At 36.7% G+C, this 22,658-nt stretch overlaps 1 protein-coding gene across 2 annotated transcripts in view; it reads left to right on the top strand.

Moving 5' to 3' along the window:
* The first annotated feature begins 1,045 nt into the window (after positions 1-1,045).
* The window catches only part of LOC113237192 (sex peptide receptor-like), a 95,397-nt gene continuing 73,784 nt past the window's right edge, over positions 1,046-22,658 (top strand). The window contains exons 1-2 of one of the 2 annotated variants that reach the window (XM_026473525.1): positions 1,046-1,199; positions 2,382-2,451. The gene's annotated coding sequence lies outside the window, so the exon portion shown is untranslated. The remainder of the gene's footprint in view (positions 1,200-2,381; positions 2,452-22,658) is intronic. The other variant, XM_026473524.1, reaches the window with a different exon arrangement.

Here is a 22,658-nt window from a genome sequence, read left to right as displayed (position 1 = left end):
CGCGCTATCGTTTTGTTAACTCCAATAGTATAAGTCATCACATATGTTTTGTGCTGTGGAAGTTTATCATAAATGCTTACTACCACTATAGCATTGATATGGCACTGGACGGCACTCGAGTTGTTGAGACGTTTCGGTCCTATTACTGCCATTTAAGGTTTTGGTACTGGACTGTGCCAAGTGAGACGTACTGTTGAGTCCATAACCCTGTAAACTTACACTTTTTGATAATATAATATACACCTTTTAAGTCATCAAGTCTGCATCTAATTCGTCGTTCTACGTACCCCTTTCGCTAACCAGCGCTACAATATCAAATTAATAATAATAATTATATTTAATAATAATACATTAATTTAATAAAATATTTCCTAAAAAGTTATACCTTTATACAAAAATATTGTCTAGTTTTGATTATACTATTAAAAAAGTATATTTTTTCCTGAATTTAGAATAATTCTATAGTAATATATTTTTCTAAAAGCCACTTTGATAATGTATTATTATATCAGCACTATTATGTCAAACCTTACAATTACAATAGAATCTGTCTTCTGTTATAAGTACAAAATAAATTTATTCGTTTTTTATAGAATAAGCTTATTTTATATGTCTTATTTTGTATGTCGTTCTTGATATTACCACGTATTGGTTTGACTCGGTAGAGTAACCAAAACCGTTCGTAATTGCCATTGTAAATAAGGAATTATGTGGATTTTTCCGATTTTACAATCATATAAAATAATATCTTGTGACTTGTATATATTATATATTGTGTACACATCTTTATCAAAAAATTTTACAAAAAATAACTTTGTTAAAATCTTAAAAGTAATATCGTGTAGTTCGTAAGATTCCCTATCTGCGGATTGGTATTGTTTTGGACGCCAGACAGGCACCTGTCGGAGATGTACAAAGTAAAGTGATCCCAAAGGATCTAGCAGGAACATCAAAAATGCTTCCATGATCCAGTGACCCATCCATCCATCAACTCATTTGAATCGGTTTGTCATGGCGAAAATTCTTCAGTGCGAATTGAGACGCCGGTAGCGCCACACGCCTTCACTCACCGCGCTGCGTCGTGACGCGAAGCCGACGGCTTACCATTCATTATTGTACCCTAGTGCACGCACCAATTCTGATCTCTAGTCTCGTGTTTCATAGTTCGTTGCAATGGCAACCAACACAATAGCAGATTGGTAAGCCAATTTTAAATCCACAATACTTAGTTTTCTTTAGAAAACTCGCAATTATTGAAACTTTTGTCTTTTTGCCAATTTATTTCTTGTGCCAAATTCATTTATTTTTCTTATATAACTTTACAGTTTTATTTTCAAATTAATTTTGTCCAATTCTGCATCTTCGTCATTTAAATATAGATGCATACTTGTTTTCTTATGTAAAAATTTGACGCACTGTCTTTTTACATAAGAAAGCAAATATACTTCTTAAGTAAATAATGGAATATATTGTTGTCTACGAACGAATGGTAAATGGAAATGCATTATATCAGTGAATACCTCAGCGCGTGTAAACAATAACATAATTTTACTTTCATTTGCTTTTTGGTAATGTATATTCAGTGTTTTCGTGAACAATTTCATTAAAACAGACCCAGCAATGTGACGTGTATGGGATGATACAGAAATTAATTGATAATTTACATGATATTTGAAAGTTTTGATCGATTTTAAATACAATTACGAGTTATGCGATTAACGAGTGTACAAATGTACATAGGATTTGCCCCTCGACCTTAGGAATCGACACTAACTTTTATTTTTAATGCTGATTTAATGGATTGTAACGATTCTCGATCCTGGTGTATGAATAATATACTATATTGCTGCGCCCTAGAACTAGGTCAATCTGAACGCGCCATTAGTAGCCAGCATAGAATCCTAGCGTAGGTGTTTGGGCACGCAGAACAAGATGTAAATACCGCAAGAACAGGACAGGTTGGAACCAAAGGAAATGAAGCTATTTTTTCGGGTTTAAATCGCATATATTTGTTTTTTCAAACAAACCAACGTTTTCAGTCCTTTACAAGTTCCATGGTCACAGCTTATTGAAACGTTGGGCCCGAAACGTTAATTTGTTTGAGAAAAGAAATATACGTGATTCTGGCTCAAATCAGCCAGGGCAAAAACAATAAATAAATAAATAGTTTATTTTCTCCCATCATGTAATCTAGGTATAATAACAATCAATAGGCAAAAGGTTGGGAGATAGGAGCTTAAACTAGCTCAGTAATGTTCATGTAGACAAAATTTTCAAATGGTTCCAACATATAAAATGAAACTATTTTTTCATCTTTTTCGGATACAAATTGCGTATATTTGTTTTTTTTCAAGTCAAACCAACCTTTCAGGACTTTTCAGGTCCCATGGGCATAGCAGTCAGCCGTGATCATGGACCCTGTTAAAAAAAGGGTTCGAAACGTTGGAAAAGGTACGAATCGTCGCTTTGTTTGAAAAAAAAACAAAAACAAAAATATAGCATATAATTCTACCCTAATTTAATGCAAACAGACAAGAGACAGAGACGAGTTTTAAAATGAAAAAAAAAACTCGACGACCAGACTAATAACATAGAGTTCTAAGTTAATAAGCCCGTTTATAATAAAATGGCATTGTATTTACTACTGCTTGTATTTACTTGTATAGACTTGGTGAAAAAACGAGGGTTAATCATCCTTGCCATACACGTACATGCGTACAAACACGCTTGGACTCACAAACACACATGCACATACGCATTGCGCATACTTCCGCACATACACATGGCCACATAGACCTAAAGAATTACATCCGTAGCAAGTTTATACAATCTGTAAAACCAAAACTAGATTAAAAGCAGGGTATTACTTGAATCATGATTCTATGGACATAGTTCAACCGAGGTACCATTTCGGAGACTATGAAATGGAATTGCACGATTCTTTCCATCACCGGGGTCGCGGGTGCCATGGACACACACATATACAACCACAAATTACACCCTACTCACGAGAGAAATAAATGTAGGCCATACAAATATTTCTTTCGGCCCGGGAAACGTACCCGGGACCTCTGCGTGGCAGACTAGCATGGTCACCGTAAGCGTATGTACTAAAATGCTCATTTATTTTTTATTAAAAATATTTGAACTATCATCCGTATCCACCACCATCTTTGGCCCACTATATAACTTAACAGGCTGTTGGATTGAATGTTGTATGTTACTCCGTATGTAGTTTGAGTGACAATAAAATATTATTAGGCTGATAAAATTGTAGAGTCAGAAGGTTAAGAATTGCATGTTTTGGTTTTAATTAATTATGTTTGGAAACTGTATTACTAATACATTTAAGTGTCTGGTAAAAATAACACTACCTACATTGAACTTGTTCTACGAATTTTCTTTCAAATTTCTCTTAATAATATTTTAGCAATTTTTCTTGCAGCCTTGAATGAAATCTACACCCACCTTTTGGGGCAGCGAAGTGAAATTACTTTCTTTTGATACTAATAAAGTTTATTAAATGGGCACTTAATTGACTGTCTGCGATGAATTCAATTAATTAATGCCGTTTTATAGTTTTCTTGAAAGCAATACTTTGTGACATTTTATCGATAAAACATTACCATACTAACATAATATTATATTTAATACTTTTTTTATTTTATAATATAAAGTGACGGGACGAACAAGTTATGCGCCTGATGGTAATTTACACGCCCGTCCATAACAGTTGCAGTACCACTCAGAGCTTTAAGTCACAAAGATCTCAGGGGCACTGCCACTGCGCCCGTCACCCTGAGACATAAGTTGACATGACATTGTCCCATGTGCTTGTTTGTTGCCTACATAGTATTAAAAAAAAACACCTGGCGGTAATAAAAAGATGATGGTTTTGTTCAGTCTCTCTCTACTCGAAACATATTTAGCTTCACTATTTAAACAAAGCAAACGGAATACTAATCAGTAGTGGGTTAATAGTGATTAGGCATTTTAAACGTTTCGTTTTATAAAGATGACTGAAGACCATGTGAAGCAATGTAAAATGTTAAGTACCAAAATTTCTTTTGTATTATTATTAAGTTTTATTGAATATCGCGATGTTTTACGATCATGATATTCAATTATTTCTTTGTGAAATTACTACACTAGTTTGTAAAAATTTTATAGGTATTAAACGTGTACATTATACTATACAATTAATATACAATTAAAAAAAAAATTACTTGAATCTATACGACAAAGGTTTTTAAATCATTTTATGACATTTATTAACTAAAATCAAGATTGAAACACAGAGAAAAATTCATTCGATCCGGCTGGATTCGAAGTAGCGTCTTCACCATACCGTGGTTGTCGCTCTCCAGAGCTACGGAACGAACCAGCAGGTCTTACGAATTTATCTACATACTTGTTGCAGATCTTTTTAATGGATTTTGCACCATCTGTGGAAATCTATGAGAGTTTGTTTTTGTTATCAATTTGTTACTATTTCTTTTTACAACTTATTGACTAATTGAATGTACTAATACAGTAACCGAATTTTTAAACGATTATCCCGAACTTCTTTGTCTAATTATTGACATTTGTATATTTATTCTAACATTACTCAAATAATCTCAGTACAGAATATTAAAAAAACCGACCTCAAAAGTGCGTGGAATTTATTTTCCAAGTTTTATTGAAATCGGTTACCGGGAAGTGTGCGAAACCGGATTCATCCCCTAGTTTGCCACCTTTAGAAGTCGAGTAGTTCTTCAAATTTAAATGGGACCACTACTGAGGTATCCTCTTTCCAATTAAATGGGTTCACAAATGCCGTGTTATCGTGTGTACATACAATAAAAAAAATACAGTCGAATTAAGAACCTCCTCCTTTTTTGCAATCGGTTAATTATTATTATTATTTTGACATCTAATTACATTATCATTGAAATTGACCAAAATAACTATCTCCGCGTTTAAATTAATTAAATCCATGTGTGCACGCCTGTATGATATAGCGCGTGGGAGTAAATGTATAATATACCGGATCGAATGCTTTTTCTTTGTGTTAAATCTTTATTTTAACCAGTGGAGTAAGTTCACAAAAAAAAAAATTGAATATCATGGTAGTACAATATCGTGATATCCAACAAACTTAATAATATTGTATAATATGTGAGCAATAATAATATGTTTATATGCATAATCTGCAATATTCTATCGTCGTTATAAGAAGCGTATGTTTTCCTTGAATTCAGCCACGATTCATTTGAAAAACTTTTCTGCCTTCTGGAACAGCTGAATGGAGGTTTAATAATACTTGTTCTAAGAGTAAAATGATTGACGTTTTGCTCACCAAGTCCTGGAGAAAAGCTATAACAATCACAAACACATTAGCTATGCTTAGACAAATGACAAAGGTATTCAAATAATAATTTGGTGAGTCTCTCTAGTGGACGCTATTTATTAACATAATGGTTTCACGAATCCTTTGTTCATTTTTCGAATATAAAAAATATCAACAAATAACCATTTTTACTAAACACAATTTCTTTCTTTTGTATTGGTTGTGCGAAATAATTTGGTTGGCTTCCTTCAGCTAACAAATATTTGACCTTAGAACTTAAATCCAAACTAATGGTACCATGATTTCGTTTAACTAAGGTAAGCGATTCTTTTATGGGGAACTGTATACTATGTTTTTACAATAAGATTCCGGAGACTATATTAAGATTATCATTTCCTAAGTTTAAAACTTAAATTAAAAGTAATTTAATTGAAAAGTCATATTACAAAATTGAAGAGAATGTGTTAGTTATAGATGTATGGAAAGACAACATGAGTCTAGATTCCACACAATTATGATACAAAGTGTATTCCATAGCATTTAAGTTTATTTGAAAAGGGATTCTCAGGGAGGTCAGCGTAGTGAGCGACCGGTAGCTTAAAAGATGACGTTTTCAAGTGTAAAAATTTTACTTATGAAAAAAATGATTATTTGACATTTACTTTGACTTTGACTTTGAAAATAGTAGAAATGATTTTTATTTTCCCAAAAATAACAAAAAGATAATACAATAGCGTGGTTCCGCCGCGGAACCGTCGCGGAATCCGCAACGGAAATCACCGTATTATCCGCGTTATACAAATTACTTGTCTGCTAAATTTACTTATTCATATTTTTCTTTTTACGTCCAATGGATTTTGCAAATATATTTGAAACAAAAAGTTGTAAAACAACTGGCCGCGGATGTTCATAACGATTTTGAATTTCGAAGTAATACTACATGTGTGACTCAATGCCAGAAAGCCAAATATCTGCACCGGCGACATAGTCGTTGATTGGATGGCTGAGCAAAGAATAATCAATCGTAACCCATATCTTTAAAATTTTTTGGTTTATTTAATTAGTGATTATAATACGGAGTCAATGTTGCTATAACCACGGAATTATAATTTTACATATTAAGTAATACGTTGACGACGACAAGGATGAATGACTTGTTATCTTTTTAAGTTGATGACTTTATTGCCCTAAGACCCAGCAAACTACAATGGGAACAGCGCTAAACACTCTCCAATGTACATTATATTAAAATGTACTAAGTATTTTTTTTACACGCTTCAGACCCAAGCAAGCATGGCCTCAGTTTCATATGAAAAACGTTTTTTTTTTTCTAGATTGCCCTGTGATAATATAGAAGACAGAGCTCCAAATTTGAATGCTATGTTTTCATAATAATATACCTACACTGGGCGTTTATATAGGAATAATTATTGAATGGGTCTGAATCATTTCTCATACATACATTTTGAAGTATGTAGTGCCTTAGGAGGTTATATTATATTATTATATAGGTTGTAGTTATATGTTATATATTGTATGTATATTTATGTGTGTAAATCATGCATTATAATTATTTCTAAACTTTGATTCTATCTGTTTTTAATCTTAACTTGCCATGTTATGCACCGGCTGTTAATTATTATGAACCCAGTTGACAGGCAGAGAATGCAATGGCGTTAAGTCCGCCACTTATATAGTTTTGTGTGCAACAATGTTTAAATAAAAAGTAACTTTACAGTCAATGAATAGAATCGTTTATTTCATGTTATCAATGTCACAATATTGCAATTGGACATACAATGTCAAGGGATAACTATGATCATCAGTAACAAAATTATAATAATAATAATGAATATAAAATAAAGTAGTATAACTACTGCTTGTCGAATAAAAAAAATAATTAAAATTGTTTCAAAAGAAACTCATCGACACTGTACAATTCAATATCCAATAAAAGGTTTTTTAGTCGGGTACAAAACGTTTCATCGTTTCTAACACTTTTCAGGTCTGTGGGTAGATGTTCGTAGAATCGGGGACCTATTACCCGCGGATTTCAAGTTGCAAGTTCGGTACGGTGGGCAACGGATTTTAGTGTTCCCGCGTTTCGTAACCCTCGGCCTCCGCCCGTACGTCTCGCTCATAAGTAGCCAAGTTTTGACGCGCATGAACTATTATATCATAAATATATTGTGAGTACATGGTCATTAATATTGTATTTCTTAAAAAGGTTTCTGCAGGTCTGACCCTTTTTTATGCCTACTATTGTTCTTAGTGCACGTTTTTGAAGAATAAATACCCTAATCGACTCAGTTGAATTACCCCACAGTGTGATGCCATCAAATGAAGACATCAACGAATGAAAATATGCAAAATACGTCTGCCTCAATACCACATTGGAAACAAGAGGGCGCAGTTTCCTCAATGCGTATGCAGCACTTCCAAGTTTTTGACATAGAGTTTGTATATGTGACTTCCAGTTCAAATTTGAGTCTAGCGTTAAACCCAAGTATTCACAGGTGTTACATAACGGAACAATGGAGGTGATAATTGGCCTTGTTATAGAATTTCTTCCTGAGAACAACATAAGGTTTGACTTCGATTCGTTAAGAATAAGTCCATTTTGCAGAGAACCACTGACACAGCTCCTCATACGTGTAGGCTAATTTTTCTTCCAACTCGTAGGTTTTAGCACACACTTACTTGGTACTTGGTACTTGGTGTAACGGGCTGGTGTCCGCAACTCGACTCAAGGCGCCTATTTTGCGTGTGGTGGGTGCAGGGTCCTACTCGTGCCACCCAAGCTCCTCCAGGAATCTCAGCAGCCTCCTCGGTTTGCTGAAGACTTTGGGGAGCGACCTTGGCACTCCAAGGTACTTTGCCCTGTAGTTGGCCACGCCGGAGCACTGTAGTAGGATGTGCGCAGCCGTTTCCTCCCCCTCCATGCACGCTCTGCATAGAGGGCTGTCTGTGATACCTAAATTGAAAAGGTGTTTATTGTATGGACCATGACCTGTTAGGGCGGCAGTTAGAGTGCGAAGCTCTTGCCTGTTGAGTTTAATTAATATTCGTGATAGACTGGCATTGAGCGTTGGGAGTGCTTCCCTCGCCTGTCTACAAACCGTTAGGGTGGTCCATGTATTATTACGTGAAGTTTTTGTACCTTTGTGTATAGTTGTTCTGAACCATTGGCAGGGGAGGGACACTATGGGTTCTGGTCCTACTGCGTCCGTCTCCGACCCTTTTCTGGCTAGTTCATCTGATGCGTCATTGCCACGTGAGCCGCTGTGTCTTTAATCCACTGTAGAGTTAAATGGTTTTGTATACATACCTCCATGAGTGCTTGATGGCATTCATAAATGAGCCCTGAGTTTATGTCATAGCTGTTCAGTGCTTGAAGTACTGACATACTGTCAGAGAGTATTCGAATGGAGTGGTTCTTTACTCTTCTCGCTATGATTGCTTCTGCCGCCAACTTGATGCCCATGCATTCAGCCTGGAATACTGTGTTGTGGTCACCAAGCGGTGTTGATATCCTGATATTGAGGTCTTCTGAGAATACTCCAGTACCTGTTCCTGAGTTTGTTTTAGATCCATCAGTGAAGACGCGGACCTCTCTGGGGTTCAGTCCTTCATTTGGATCTTCAAACAATTGTATCTTGTATTTTTTGTCGAATATGTATTGTTTTGGGATCCTATCCACAGCCGCCTCCAGTAGCGGTTCCTCATTGACTGTCTTATAAAGGATTTCTGTATGTGGGGTCCTCATGTGCTTCCAAAAGCCGGTTCTGTTTAGACGCACTGCTGTTGACGCCGCTTCCTGTCTGATGAACATTGGGAGGGGTCGTAAGTCCAGCATTGCTTCGAGTGCCGCAGTCGGAGTTGTCCTCATGCAGCCGGTCGTTGCCATGCAAGCGAGTCTTTGGAATTTTTCCAGCTTGTCGGTTGCGGTCGTCAGTTTGGTTCGTGGCCACTATACTATCGCACCGTAACTGATCATGGGTCTTATCACTGCTGTGTAGAGCCATAGTGTTATTTTGGGTGAGAGTCCCCATTGTTTACCTACCATTATATGGCACTGCCAGAAGGTGATAGTGGCTTGTTTAATTTTGTTGTCGAGATGCTTTTTCCAATTTAACTTGTGGTCCAGTATTACTCCCAAGTACTTGACTTCGGTTGATATCTGTAGTTCTGTACTGAAGAGTTTGAGTAGTAGGTAGTTACCCAGTAGTCTTTTGTTTGTAAACATTACTAGTTCCGTCTTTGTTGGGTTTACCGATAGTTCATATGCCCTGCACCATCTTTCCACAATCCGGAGTGCAGCTTGTGTAATGTCGCAGAGTACATTGGCATAATTTCCTGTTACCAGTATAGCTATGTCATCAGCATATCCTACTGTATAGAAATGTTCTTTGTTCAGTTTAATGATGAGGTCATTTACGACCATGTTCCACAGCAGAGGCGACAGTACCCCTCCTTGAGGGCATCCCTTCGCTACTATGGCCCATGAGGTCTTATTTGCTGTTGTTTTTATTGTTCTTAATTATAGCATGTTGCTAATCCAGCTGATGAGCACTTCATCTACTTCGTGCCTCCTCAGTGCTGATGCTGTATGCTGGAGAAGTTGGTTTTGTCGAAGGCTCCTTCAATGTCGATAAAGGTGCCTAGGTAGATTGCTTTGTCTTTGAGGGCCACTTCTATCTTGCCCACAACGGCATGCAGGGCCGATTCAGTGGATTTGCCTTGACTGTATGCATGTTGGTTTCCGTGTAGTGATATGTTCTTAAGCGCTCCATCCCTCAGTTCTCTGTCATATAGCCTTTCCAATGTTTTTAAAAAGAAACATGTGAAGCTGATTGGCCTGAAGGACTTCGCGTCAGTGTAGTCGTTTTTACCTGGTTTCGGTATAAATATGACTTTTACCTCTCGCCAGCTGTAGGGCACATAGCTGAATGCTAGACAGGCCTGAAAGATGTTGACCAGGTGCTGGACCAGTGTGTCCCCGCCCCATTGTAGGAGTGCGGGGAATACTCCATCTTGGCCCGGAGCTTTGTACGGTTCAAAGGTGTTTACTGCCCATTTTGTCTTTTCATATGTTACTACTTGTTCAGTTTATCGCCAGTTATGGGTCGATATATTGTAGTTCATTTCTTCGCACCTTTCGTCTTGCACGAACCTACACCCTGGGAAATGTGCTTCCAGTAGGGTTCTCTCCGTGTCCGCAGGGGAAGTTGTGTATGTGTTGTCTATTTTGCGTATTGAACCTAGCTCAGTTGAATTTGAGTTGCCTAGGATTTTCCTTATTCTGTTCGCTTGTGCACAAGACGTGATGTTCCCGCAGTAGCCTCGCCATGACGCGGTGCTCCTGAATCGTATGCGCTTTTTTAGCTTGGATTTGGCCGTCTTGTAGTTTTCCCAGTCCTCATCCGCGCATGTGTTCATTGCTCTATTGAAGCGTCTCCTTACCCTTCTTCGTAGCCTCTCAAGCTCAGGCCCCCACCAGTGTTGGCCTTGCCGCGGGGCAGATTCACTCGGTGGGCATGCGGAGTTATAGCTGCTCAATATGTTTGATGTCAGTTCTGTAACCTGTGTTTCTATCTGTGCTGTGTCCAGCAGTCTTCCCGGTGCTACCGGTTCCCCTAGGCTCTGGTGTAGTTTGCCAATGTATATTTTACAATCGGTTTATCGGGGATTCCGTTTCGGTTGTTGTTCTTTGATGGTTGTTTCTAAGTTGAATCTTATCCATCTGTGGTCCGAGAAGGATGCCTCTTCGGACACGTGCCAGTCTTGGACAAGATTTACAGCTCCTTCGGACGCTGGGGTTAGGTCTATAATCCACGGTTCCTGGATCAGTACCACGGCTGTGTTGTTTGCCTCCAACCATTTCCGGAGTTGAACCGTTGCGGCTTGGCTGTGGTGGAGGTTGCATTGGATGATTAGTGATTTACTGAGCGAGGGGGTAACCGCCATCAGTGGACAGCAGCTCCTCGTCTTCGTCCTCGCTCAGTCGGATGTCTCTCATCCCCGACACGCACTCGTCCGCAGAGACGGGGGTCAGGGAGGGCTCCTTCCCTTCTCCGGTGATGCCAGAGGAGGTAGAGGGCTCCAGGGAGACATCCATCGGTGGTTTATTGATGTCCGCCTTCTCAGGCGGCGTATCCGTGTACAGGATCTGAACCTGAGGTAGACCGTGCCTAACTGGAAAGTGAAGCGCCGGTCTTCCCCCACGACAGCTGGGACCGGTTCTTCGGGGAGGCTCACCACCACGAAGGTATGTCCACTTTGCTTCTGTAGCTTGTGGACAAGCCAGCGGTGAACCTCCGCCCATGGGTTTTGCCACTTGAGGATGCGGCCGATTCGCCGTGCATCCTCCCAGTGGCCGGGAATCAACAGTCCGCAGACTGCCCTCCAGGGAGCCTCCACTCCATTTTTCAATGAGAGGGGCTCCCTGAACGGCAGCCTGATGGTGCTAATGGCATCTTCAAGCCACTGGAATGTGGCTGTGTCGTGGCACCACAATTTTAGGGACCCGTCACTAAAGACAGGTTTACCCTTGAATTGTGGGCCGACGTCCTCCTCGCCGCACTCCTCCGCTCCCTGGGCGAGACGCTCACATAGAGCCTCCTGAACCTTGTCGGCATCAGGGCTCCGGTGTAGCCGGTTTTTGCCGAGGTGATCACCGCCATCAGTTCTGGCTTGGTAGCCTAGGCGTACGTTCGTTGTTGGGCGGGCCTCTCAACCCTTTGCCGTTTATGCTCGCCTCTCGGAGATATGGTCACGTCGAGTCGAGCACGTTTGGCATTGGTCGAGGGTGTCGGCGCGTTTACTGGTTTGTTTTCAGGAGGGAGGGGGCCCTACCAGAGGGATGTGCGGCGGACCCAGCAGACCGCACTGGTGCAGTCCTCGGGCCACTTCCGTCATCCACTGGGGGCCTCGCCTCTCCCTCCTTCGGCCGTTGGTTGTTGGGGTTTTCACGGCGCTCGCGTTCCCTCGGGCGACATTTCTTATTCTTGCGGGTAGGGCGTCCCCTGCTTCCACTGGGGGCTGGAGGTGGTCGCTCACCGTGGCCGCTTTCCCCTTCCTTGCGGATGGGTGCTGTGGCCTTGAGTTTGGGTGGATATTTTACGAATACAGTTCAATTACACAAAATTCACAATGATATTCAACACCTCTGTAGGTCCGTTCTTTGTTTAAATAAGATTCCTGGCTTTGTAAACATAGCTACACGGCCGTGGTTGATGCGCGGGCGACAGTAGTAATTTGCGAGCACGTACCCAGATAACTTCACTCGTAGTATTTCATTGTTTTTGCACCAGGTTTCAGAACATACAAGTATGTCCGGTTCGTGCGTGTTTAAAATTATGTTCAATAGTCCCGTTTTACCAGTAATAGAACGTACATTATGGTGTAAGATCGTTATGTTCGATTTGTGTCTAGGTTTTGAGGTTATCCCTGATCGCGTCGCGCGTGTTTTTCTTAAGTTTTTTGGAGTGATCGTATTGAACTTTCTAATTGATACTGCGGCGGGCCATAATCCAGGATCTCGTATAGATTGGACTTTGTTGGCTAGCACCTCTAATTTAAAGGACGCGTACTCTCCGCGTGTCGGCAGCCGCTCACAGCATACTCCACTAATTCGCAGCTGAGATTGTAGATGCTGCTTTATATCTTCAGAAGTGGTGTCTACACTAAAATTGAATAAGTCTACCGTACCAATGCGTGGTGGTGCCCCTCGCAAGCCTCCTAACACCGGTTCAATTGTCCTTTTGTTGTGAGGTCTAGTGGTGTTAATAAGATGAACCTCTCTGGTGTCAGAGGTTGATGTGTGTGGAGTTGATATATTATGTGACTTGTGGTTTGCAGTGGAGTGGTTGTGATTGGTTTTATCAGGCGTTTGCTGAATTATAGTAATTCCGTGAGGGCCGGAATCATCTAGGGTCAGTGGAACACTAAGTCTCTGTGGAATACTGGACATGATGTTTGTGACAATGGAAGTGTGTTGCTGCTGAATGTTGTGCTACAGTCATGTCAGGTAATTGACTTGATTTGACGCTTGTTTTTGCGTCTGTTGGTAGTCGTTTCAGTTGAGATTTTCAAACTGTCAATTTTTGTCAATAATTTTGATAATTTTTCATCTTGTTTTGCTATGTATGTGTTTTGAGTTTTAATAGTGTCATAGCATAGATCTAATTTGATATTCAAATCATTGAGTTTTACTTCCAAATTTGAAATAACTTCCACTAACCTGTCAAGGGCTGCTTTCGATGGTGGAGCCATTGTTAGTTGATTTTTTCACGTATTTCACAAACACTGAATAATTTTGTCACAGATTTAAATATTATTTAAGGTTTAATAAACTTTCAAATGTTTAAACAATTTAAAAGAATTAAAATACGCGGAGCGGTAATGCTGACATTACCGCTTGGCGGTAGATATATGATCAATACATGAGTATATAACGTCTAGAAAAAAAAAACTATTCCTTTGATTCTAAATTGCGTATATTTGTTTTTTCAAACATCTTAGACTCACGGTCTCGGTTGACTGTTTATATACGCGAAAAAATGTTTAATTTCCTATGTGTAAAAATCGCGAAAACCTAAAACCTCGAAAAATAACGTCTGTTAAGGTTTTTTTGAATTTGTCATTAATCGTCAAACTCTCAATCGCAAACTTATGAATTATGCACGACTAATTAAGTAACGTTTTCGCTCGACAAGGGCATCGCTGATTGAAGTCTTTTCCTTTTTTAATGGATGAATGGACAGGCATATTATACAAAGAGATATATTCTTATATAAGATTATATAATATATTAGATAATTACACTAACTACATTAACCTGTGTTATGAGCAACAGAATAATGATAATTCTGGGGGCAAAAAAAGTTATATATTCTTTTAACATTTTGCTGTCGCATCTCGTAGGCGGTGTCATATTACTACACACTTGGCAAAAGTAATGAAATAAGCGAATCTAATTTTATTCTTATACATTTTGATAAATGTTTATTCCTTGTTAGATCCACATATGTAGAGAAGGTACATACGTGGACAGCTGTTGTAAATTGTTTAACTCTGGATCACCGTGGATACAAACTCGTTGAAAAACTACTCTACCAATTAATTGCACATCAATTACCATAGAAACTAATGTGATAAATGCAAAAAAGAAGCTTCTCCGCACGACGTACCATCATATCTTTCCTGTACGTCTAGCGTACCCTGGGCAACAGTCGGCTAGTACCTCACGCCGATTGGCAAATCCTGTTCAATTTTATTACTGGCACATTGGACTTGTCAACTTATGTGTCAGGGTGACGTTCGCAGTGCCAGTGCCGCAAAGATCTTTGCTATTTAAAGTTCTGAGTGTCACTGCAACTGTTATGGACAGGCTTGTAGCTTACCATCGACTTCCACACGCAAAATAGGCGCTTTGTCGTCGAGTTGCGGAAACCAGCCCGTTGCACCAAGTACCAAGTACCAGGTCCCGTAACTTGATATTATGAAAAAAAAAATCCATTCACTATGATGACAAGCATTATAGTGTACGCTATTGTTACGATAAGATGTTGATAATTAGACATTTACTCGTTTGGTTACGTATAAGCAACGATATATAACCTCCCAAGACCCTGCAAATGCAGCCTAGTGTACTTTAAAATGTCATCATCATCATTTCAGGCCTGTATCACCCACTGCTAGGCCTCCTTTTGCTCCTACCAAATTTTCCGATTTACCAAATTTCCTGGGTGTCTCTAGGCCAGGTTTTGCCAGCGACTTTTTTAAGTCGCGACCCAGCGTGCAATGCGAATGCCGAAGAAATGCGACCCATATTTCTTCGGCCTGTCCTTGGTCACCACTCCGTCAGAGCCTTACTCCAGCGGCCATCATCACGTCTAACCAGATGTCCCGCCCAATTCTACTTACGGTCTATAACACGGTTCCCAACGTCTTGAACTTTCGTCTGACGTCGGATTTCCGTGTTTCGAATACTATCGAGGAGTGTGATATCGAACATGGTGCGCATCATGGCCTTCTGTGCAATTCTTATTCGGTGCACAGTTTCCTTAGTAAGCGTCCATGTTTCGGCACCATAATTCATTGTTGGTAGGACACACTGGTTGAAGAGACGAGTCTTCAGGCACTGTGGTTTCTTTTCTGACTGAAAGCTATCTTCCAGCTTACCGAAGCTATCCGCCGAAGTTTCATTCTCCTTGCCTTTTTATTGTCCGGATGCTCGTTACTGAAACACAGACCGTGTCCAAGATAAATGTATTTGTATACCACTTCCAGCTTCTCATTTCCAACTATAACGGTTGGATTTGAGATTCCAGAGACCACGACCTTCGTCTTGGACATGTCCATCTTTAGACCCACCTGTATGGACGCATCATTAAGCTCTTTGAGCATTTTTTGGAGGTCATCTGGAGTCTCAACAAACAAAACTAATTCATCTGCAAAACACAGGTGCGACAAGTAGACAGAAGACTATAAAATGTACTGAATAATTACATGCCTCAAGTCCAAGCAATTATGCTCTCAGGTTTGTGTGAAAAAAGTGTATTCTACACTGATACCCTGATACCCTATGGTCGCACAGCGCTAACAGCGCTAAATTTGAATGCGATATTTTTATTATAATGTAAACTCGGCGTTTCGGTGATCATAAGAATAATATTGTTTGGGCTTAGGTCACTTCACATATTATGTACATTTTAATGTACGTGGGGCCTTAGGAGAATAAAATTATGGAGATAGGTCATGATTAAAACACTAAGCGATTAGAATTTATATCAGACTTCCAATGGAAATGAAATGTTTAAATGGTGAAAAATTTAAAGCTTGTTTAAAAAAATTGTTAATTAATAAAATATTTACAATCTTAACGAATTTTATATAAAGACATCAAATATTTGACAATTGTGTAATCTACTTAATTATCATTTTAAATCTTGACATTTAAGTTGTAATAAATTTTATTGAGTTGTAATTTTAAGATATTGTACGCCTGACTTGGGTAAGAATTGTGGATCTAATCACTTGTAAGTAACACCTGTATTTTACCAATTCATACAATAAATATTTCTGATTTCTGCTTATTTTCGGGTCATACTTATTTCTTATATGTCAATTTCGAATAATAGTTGTTTTTTCTTATTATTTTCGTCAAGGAAAAGGCAAAGGTATAAAACCATACAGCGAAGTCCTGGTGAGAATTTACAGAGCAATAGCTGCTTAAAATTTCAAATCAGATAATCAATTCAATATGATCGACGCCGACACTGCGTAGTTTCTGAAGTAAATATGACCTATCAAAATGCATTGAAATCCTATAACGTTGGATCGTATGAGATAGAAAAAGTTTACTCAGTGGAACTGACACTAACATTGACGTAGTTTGTAACACAGATTGAGTTCCCAAAATGCATAGATTTCGGGTAAAAGTAAAAGCTGGTACTAAAATACTGTATGTACTTGTTAGATTTTGTTGCAGTTGAGACGAGTAAAGGACTACTTTCCTATACACTTTATTCTATCGTTCTTAGAGGACTAAAGACTCTATAGGATACCTTCATCGGTTTACTACAAGTGCAAGTTTAAAGAAATGACATCATTCAAATCTACAGAAGTGTCGTAAAGTATAGGCATAACGAATAGTTAATATTTATGTTATTGAATATCATGGTGGTTTTCTACTATTAATATATTTTTTGTGAAAATATTATACTAGTTTGTTATTATAAACTATTATAAATACAAAGATAAAATCGTTCGATCTCGACTCGATTCGACTCGACTCGAGCCAGTGTCTGTTGTCTCACCGTGGCTACACGCCTCTTGCCAGATTGAAGGAATTTTTCTTTGTATTTGTTCGGTCTTTATATCAATAGTACTTGGTACTTGGTGCAACGGGCTGGTATCCGCAACTCGACGACAAAGCGCCTATTTTGCGTGTGGTAAATCAATAGTAATAACAATAGGTAATCTTTTCTTAGAATTATTTCTGAAACATACTCGAATATACCATAACTATGTAAAGACAAAATAGCACAATGTTGATTTCATGTACCCTTTTGATTGTATTATGTAAGAAGAGACAAACAGCCAATTAATTATTGACACTAATTCGCGGTTAGGAAAGTTCTTGTTACAGACATTCGATATTTCTTGTCAGGTGTCATCAGTAACATTTCTCATTACCTGTGTGTAATAGAGAAAAATAAATATATAATGTAACTATTTTCTGTGTTTGACATATCTTTGGTTAACGAAAAATTAACACAAACAATTTAATAATTATAACTTTTTTTTATAGAAAAACCGACCTCAAAAGTTTGTGAAATTACATTGTTTTGAAAAAGTTTTATTGAATTTCGTTCCGTTAACCGGGGTATATAGGTAGTAAACCGGATCATCTCCTAATTTGCCAACCCTAGAGATAGAATATTTTCTTTAAATTAAAGTGATACCACAACTGACTAGGGTCAGTTGTTTTAAATAAAAGAATCACCGAAATCTCTTCACAAAAAAATGTCGAAGTAATAGCGTAACATACACACAAAAAACAAAATCCTCCTCCTTTTTTGAAGTTAGTCAGAAACAGAGGAACAAACTTTTGCAACAAGATTTCTGATGGAGCATTTTATCACTATAATTTATACATTCGATAGTTTATTTTTTACAGTTATTTTCTGCTTTAATAGAGTTGATGGTCTTAGCTAGTTAATATATAGATTTACAAATCAATTACTAATGAATCTTTATTACACTCTTCCTAAGTTTTCTCATTAAAATTAATCGCTACGCTCATTTTTGCGGCTACAGACGTATAACTCTTTTTATGAACAATTTGTTTTTTCTTATATTGAAATCGACTGCCAAGTTATTGAAATAATGTTATACATGCTTTGCTTTGCTTGTATATTTATCAAACAGCCAGTTTGATGAAGATATTAAAATGTGTTATAGAAATCTTGTACATTCTTATTTCAACATTTTGCCTGAAAATATAAGATGTTACCATGGATGTACCCAAAAAAATGAAACCTGTATTTGAGCTTGCTTTTGATAAAGGAGTGATAATGTGAACAAGTTCCGTCAAGTAAGCACTTTTATCGTGTAAATAAGTACGCTGAAGATATGTACTTTTTGTACTGAAACAACTTTTACGCGTAAAAGAGCTGTTTTGCAACTACATTACGCGGTAATCAATGCGTAGTAAGTTATTCGTCATCGATTTCCTCATTTGCAGAAAAAAAACTTTCAATTTGTAGTGTTTAAAACCTGCCACTTACTTTTTCATAGCAAATGTAGAACTAGCATGTTATTTAATAAATGTGTAAGTTGATTGCCATTTCTAAATTTGGAAGTTCTCAAAATTACAAATATTATAACATTACAAATATAATTTATATAAAATAGTCTGGAAAATGAGAAAAAAATACTTGAAAAATGTGTTCAGTAAAATAAACAATCATAACGTCTTTTGAAAAAAAAAAAAACTTTATTTCATCGTGTTAATTGATGTAACTGATTGTAAATTATAAATAAGAAAAGTTTGTTTGCAAGTGATTTACTAAGTATAAAAAAAGCTTTTTTTTATCTTTTTTTACCTCAACCAGCCGGAATAATACTAAACAGAAATAAATATGAAAATAATAAAAATAAAATAAATAAAAAATATGAAAATTAATAATTACTTACATTTATGTATTAAATATTTTACTGAAAGTTAGTAAATTATAGGTTAAAAACAAAAAGGCGGAAAAAAAACAAAAAATGTTGTCGCCTCAAAATTACATTCAATTAACGTTCTAACTTAGCACATTAACGACCTTTAATATACAAGGACGTTCAAAAATAAACAGAAGATTTTTGTCCATATTTTTTCTATCTAATTACCGGTTTTTCTTTTATTGATCCTATTCAATGGAACTTAGTCCTCTTATAAATATGCTCTTATACGATGTTCTAACAAGTTATAAATACATAACAACTGTTTTTATCGCTGAATATTCCATGACATGATTTAAACAAAGAACACTTAAATGCAGAATTATAAATATAAACTTGGTGACAATACAGTACATGATAGTATTTATTTTATGCAATCGTTGCATAATGAGGGTTTTTAAAGTCGATTTGCCGAGTGTCATAAGTAACAGGTACGAAATTTTAAGACCTAATCATGTAATGATTGCATAGTTATGAATTTTTTTACAACCGATATTTAATGTATATTTTGTTAACAATCCATGACAACAACAAGTGAAAGCTAAACCAAACGCTACAAAAGAAAAAACCAAAGAGGTAGATACTGTCCTGAGATAGCCGAAAAGCGCTATCTCAATCTGAGTAAGTTTTGAGAAAATCAACTTTTTGAAAATTGTATTTTCGCACTTCCAAAAATAAATCTTTTTAAAGATGTTAAAACTTAATTATACATATTTTTGACTAAGAAATTTATTGACATACCTAAATTATCCACAAATTGTACCTATTTTGTGAGATACCGCTATTTTGATTATAAAGAAAGGTTTCAAAAATTGAGATATAAAAATACTTCTTAGCGGTTATTCAAATGTTTTAAGTTAGATAGCGCTGTTTCTATTATACCATTAGATAGATATTATAGCTATTGAAAAAAATAACAGGTAACAGGGCGTATCTCAGAGATAGCGCCTTCGGACAGAATAGAAGATGCCAAGTACTTGTCAAATTTTAACTATTTTTTTTAATATATACTCGTATTATGATTTATTGCCCGGGTGCAAGACCTTTAGGCCAATTTAGCCAATCAGGAGGCAGTAGAGCGTTTGAGTAGCTTCATATTTGATATTTTATTATTTATTATCTTAGAGGATGGAAAAAATAAAAATACATAATATGATATCTGATTTATATAGTCAATACTCAGATTACAAAACAATAGACAGATGGAGCATACGCAACAAACAAAGAGAAGCCACTTTTCATTTATCGTGTGCGTGACAACTAGGAAGGGCACTGTAGGGACATGCGCATTTGTGTGCGTATAAGATTGCCAGATGCTGCGAAAAAAACTCCCGTATTTGTTTCTGTTGCTTTCTATAATACTGTTACAAACTGGAAATGTTATTTTGCTATATAGGTACTTAAGTGGCATTAGGATATCAAATTATATGCAATATAAGTTAATATTTAATTGTTATTATTTGATTTACATATAATAATAATAATAATAACGCACACACTCAACATAGTCCCGCACTAGGAAAACCCTGTGTCGCGGGTGTCATGGACACACACATAGACAACCACAAATTACACCCAAACTCACGAGAGAAATAAATGTAGACCATACAAATATTTCTCCCGGCCCGGGAATCGAACCTGGGGCCTCTGCGTGGCAGTCCGGCATGGTAACCGTTCGGCCACGGAGGCAGTTGCATCACATGCAGGATAGAATATTTTATTAAGATATTTTAAATTGGAAAAATTTGATAGTTCAAAATATTTATTACAATCACAGTTACACAATATCTTAATAACCTTTATTTTGTACACATTTTTTATAATACTACCGCTTCACGTCTATACATCGTGCATTCGTTTCTAATTTTGATATGTAGCGCAATCTTACCATCCAATACTTTTCTATTAAAATGTTTATTGAATTAACTTTGTAATCAATTCGATAGCATTGACGATTATGTTCTAATTTGACAAAAAATCTTTGTTTCCCAATGAAACTCTTTAGACTTCAACCTGTGAAGTTGTGAAGAAATGTACATACGTTATAATAATTATTTTCCTTTATTGACACGTTTTCTTAGAAAATCACTCTGTTTATGACGTGTGAAAATAACAATGAAAGTTCTCTGTATTTATAGGGCTAAAATGTTAGCTGTTTTTGAACATTTTCTTTTATGTAGTTACATTATGACGATTAGATATTGGTTTGAGAATAATTTAGATAAATCGGAGTTACCTAAAAACAATTTTGGATCCCTGTAATTTGACTATTGTGTGTGTATATACATGCACTATTTAATTTCTATACAAAAGTATAAATTATTCGATGCTCCTATCACCCACGTATATTTACATAATTTAAGGAAACTCATTTCGATATAAACTGGTAACACATACGAATTTATGTCCGAGTGAATCTCAAGAAATATCGGGTAAATAAATTACAATCAGTTAAATTTACAATAGTTCTCTGTGAATAGATATTCCATCTTATTTTTTTTTGTTTTTGGGGACAACTTTTACAATGTTTGAAGACACAAGACGGCATTTTGAGACATAAAATAACTACCGTTAACCGAGGTTACTTTGATCAATTTTGAAATTTAAACGTCTGCTTTTGTGTCCTATGATTTTTTTTTTTAATAAAAAATGTCTTATGTCGAATTATCGGTTTTAATAGTTCTCTCTAAAAACGTTAAAAGAACAAACAATTTTTCAATACTTTTTGAGAAAAAATGAAATAAAAACAGCGTGATTAAAGTTATAATTGATTTGGCGTTATTTTACCCCTTTTTTAGCATGAATATTGAAACTAACCCCAATTACTATTCTAAAACAGAACAAAAATTAAAAATCAGTCAATAGGGAAAAAAGTTATTGCTGTTTTATATCTTGGGGTAACTTTGATCGAATAAAATAACCAAATATGATGGAACTTTTGTTTTAATTAGAGACTGTTGTTATTTATTATACAAAGTTCCATAAGATATATTATAAAGTTGTGATATCCCTTTCATGGTTATCTTACCGTACATGATTTGACTCAATGCTTCTTCTAATCTGATTTCGGTACTCGCGGGAATCTAGTTTTCAGTATGTTTAGTTTTATGTTCGTGGCGTTCTGAAAAACAAATGATATAAAAAAAATATAAAAAAGCCACAAAGCAAATTTTCCTGCTACCGGCTGGGGTGACTTTGACACTTGATCAATCTCACACCATGCACCCTACCAATGACAACCCGCATAAAATAAACCGACGTCATAACGGAAGATTCAAGGTTTGAAAGAAAGGGATTGTTCTACAATAAACATTTTTGTTATGATTTCACAAATGTACAAGACTCTTTTGATTCTATCCAAAAATTCATGATACTAACACACACTGAGCTGCACGTGAAGTTTTGCAATACATTTTTTTAATTAAAAATAGGTTGTAACGGAAAACTTACCTTTTTGTACATAAAATACAGGGAAATTTCCAGCGCACCCGCAGAAATGAATTTCACATTTTATCAGTATTGCCACCCGAAAAAAAATCTCCCAAAAGTTGCTCCCTTTTACGCAATTTGTAGTTTTATGTGAAAAGGAAGT

The sequence above is a fragment of the Hyposmocoma kahamanoa genome, unplaced genomic scaffold (genome assembly GCF_003589595.1).
Source record: "Hyposmocoma kahamanoa isolate Upper Pololo Valley unplaced genomic scaffold, ASM358959v1 93, whole genome shotgun sequence".
In the NCBI taxonomy this organism is placed as follows: domain Eukaryota; kingdom Metazoa; phylum Arthropoda; class Insecta; order Lepidoptera; family Cosmopterigidae; genus Hyposmocoma; species Hyposmocoma kahamanoa.
Note: the sequence above shows the minus strand (reverse complement) of the source record. Positions and strands in the feature narration are given on the sequence as shown.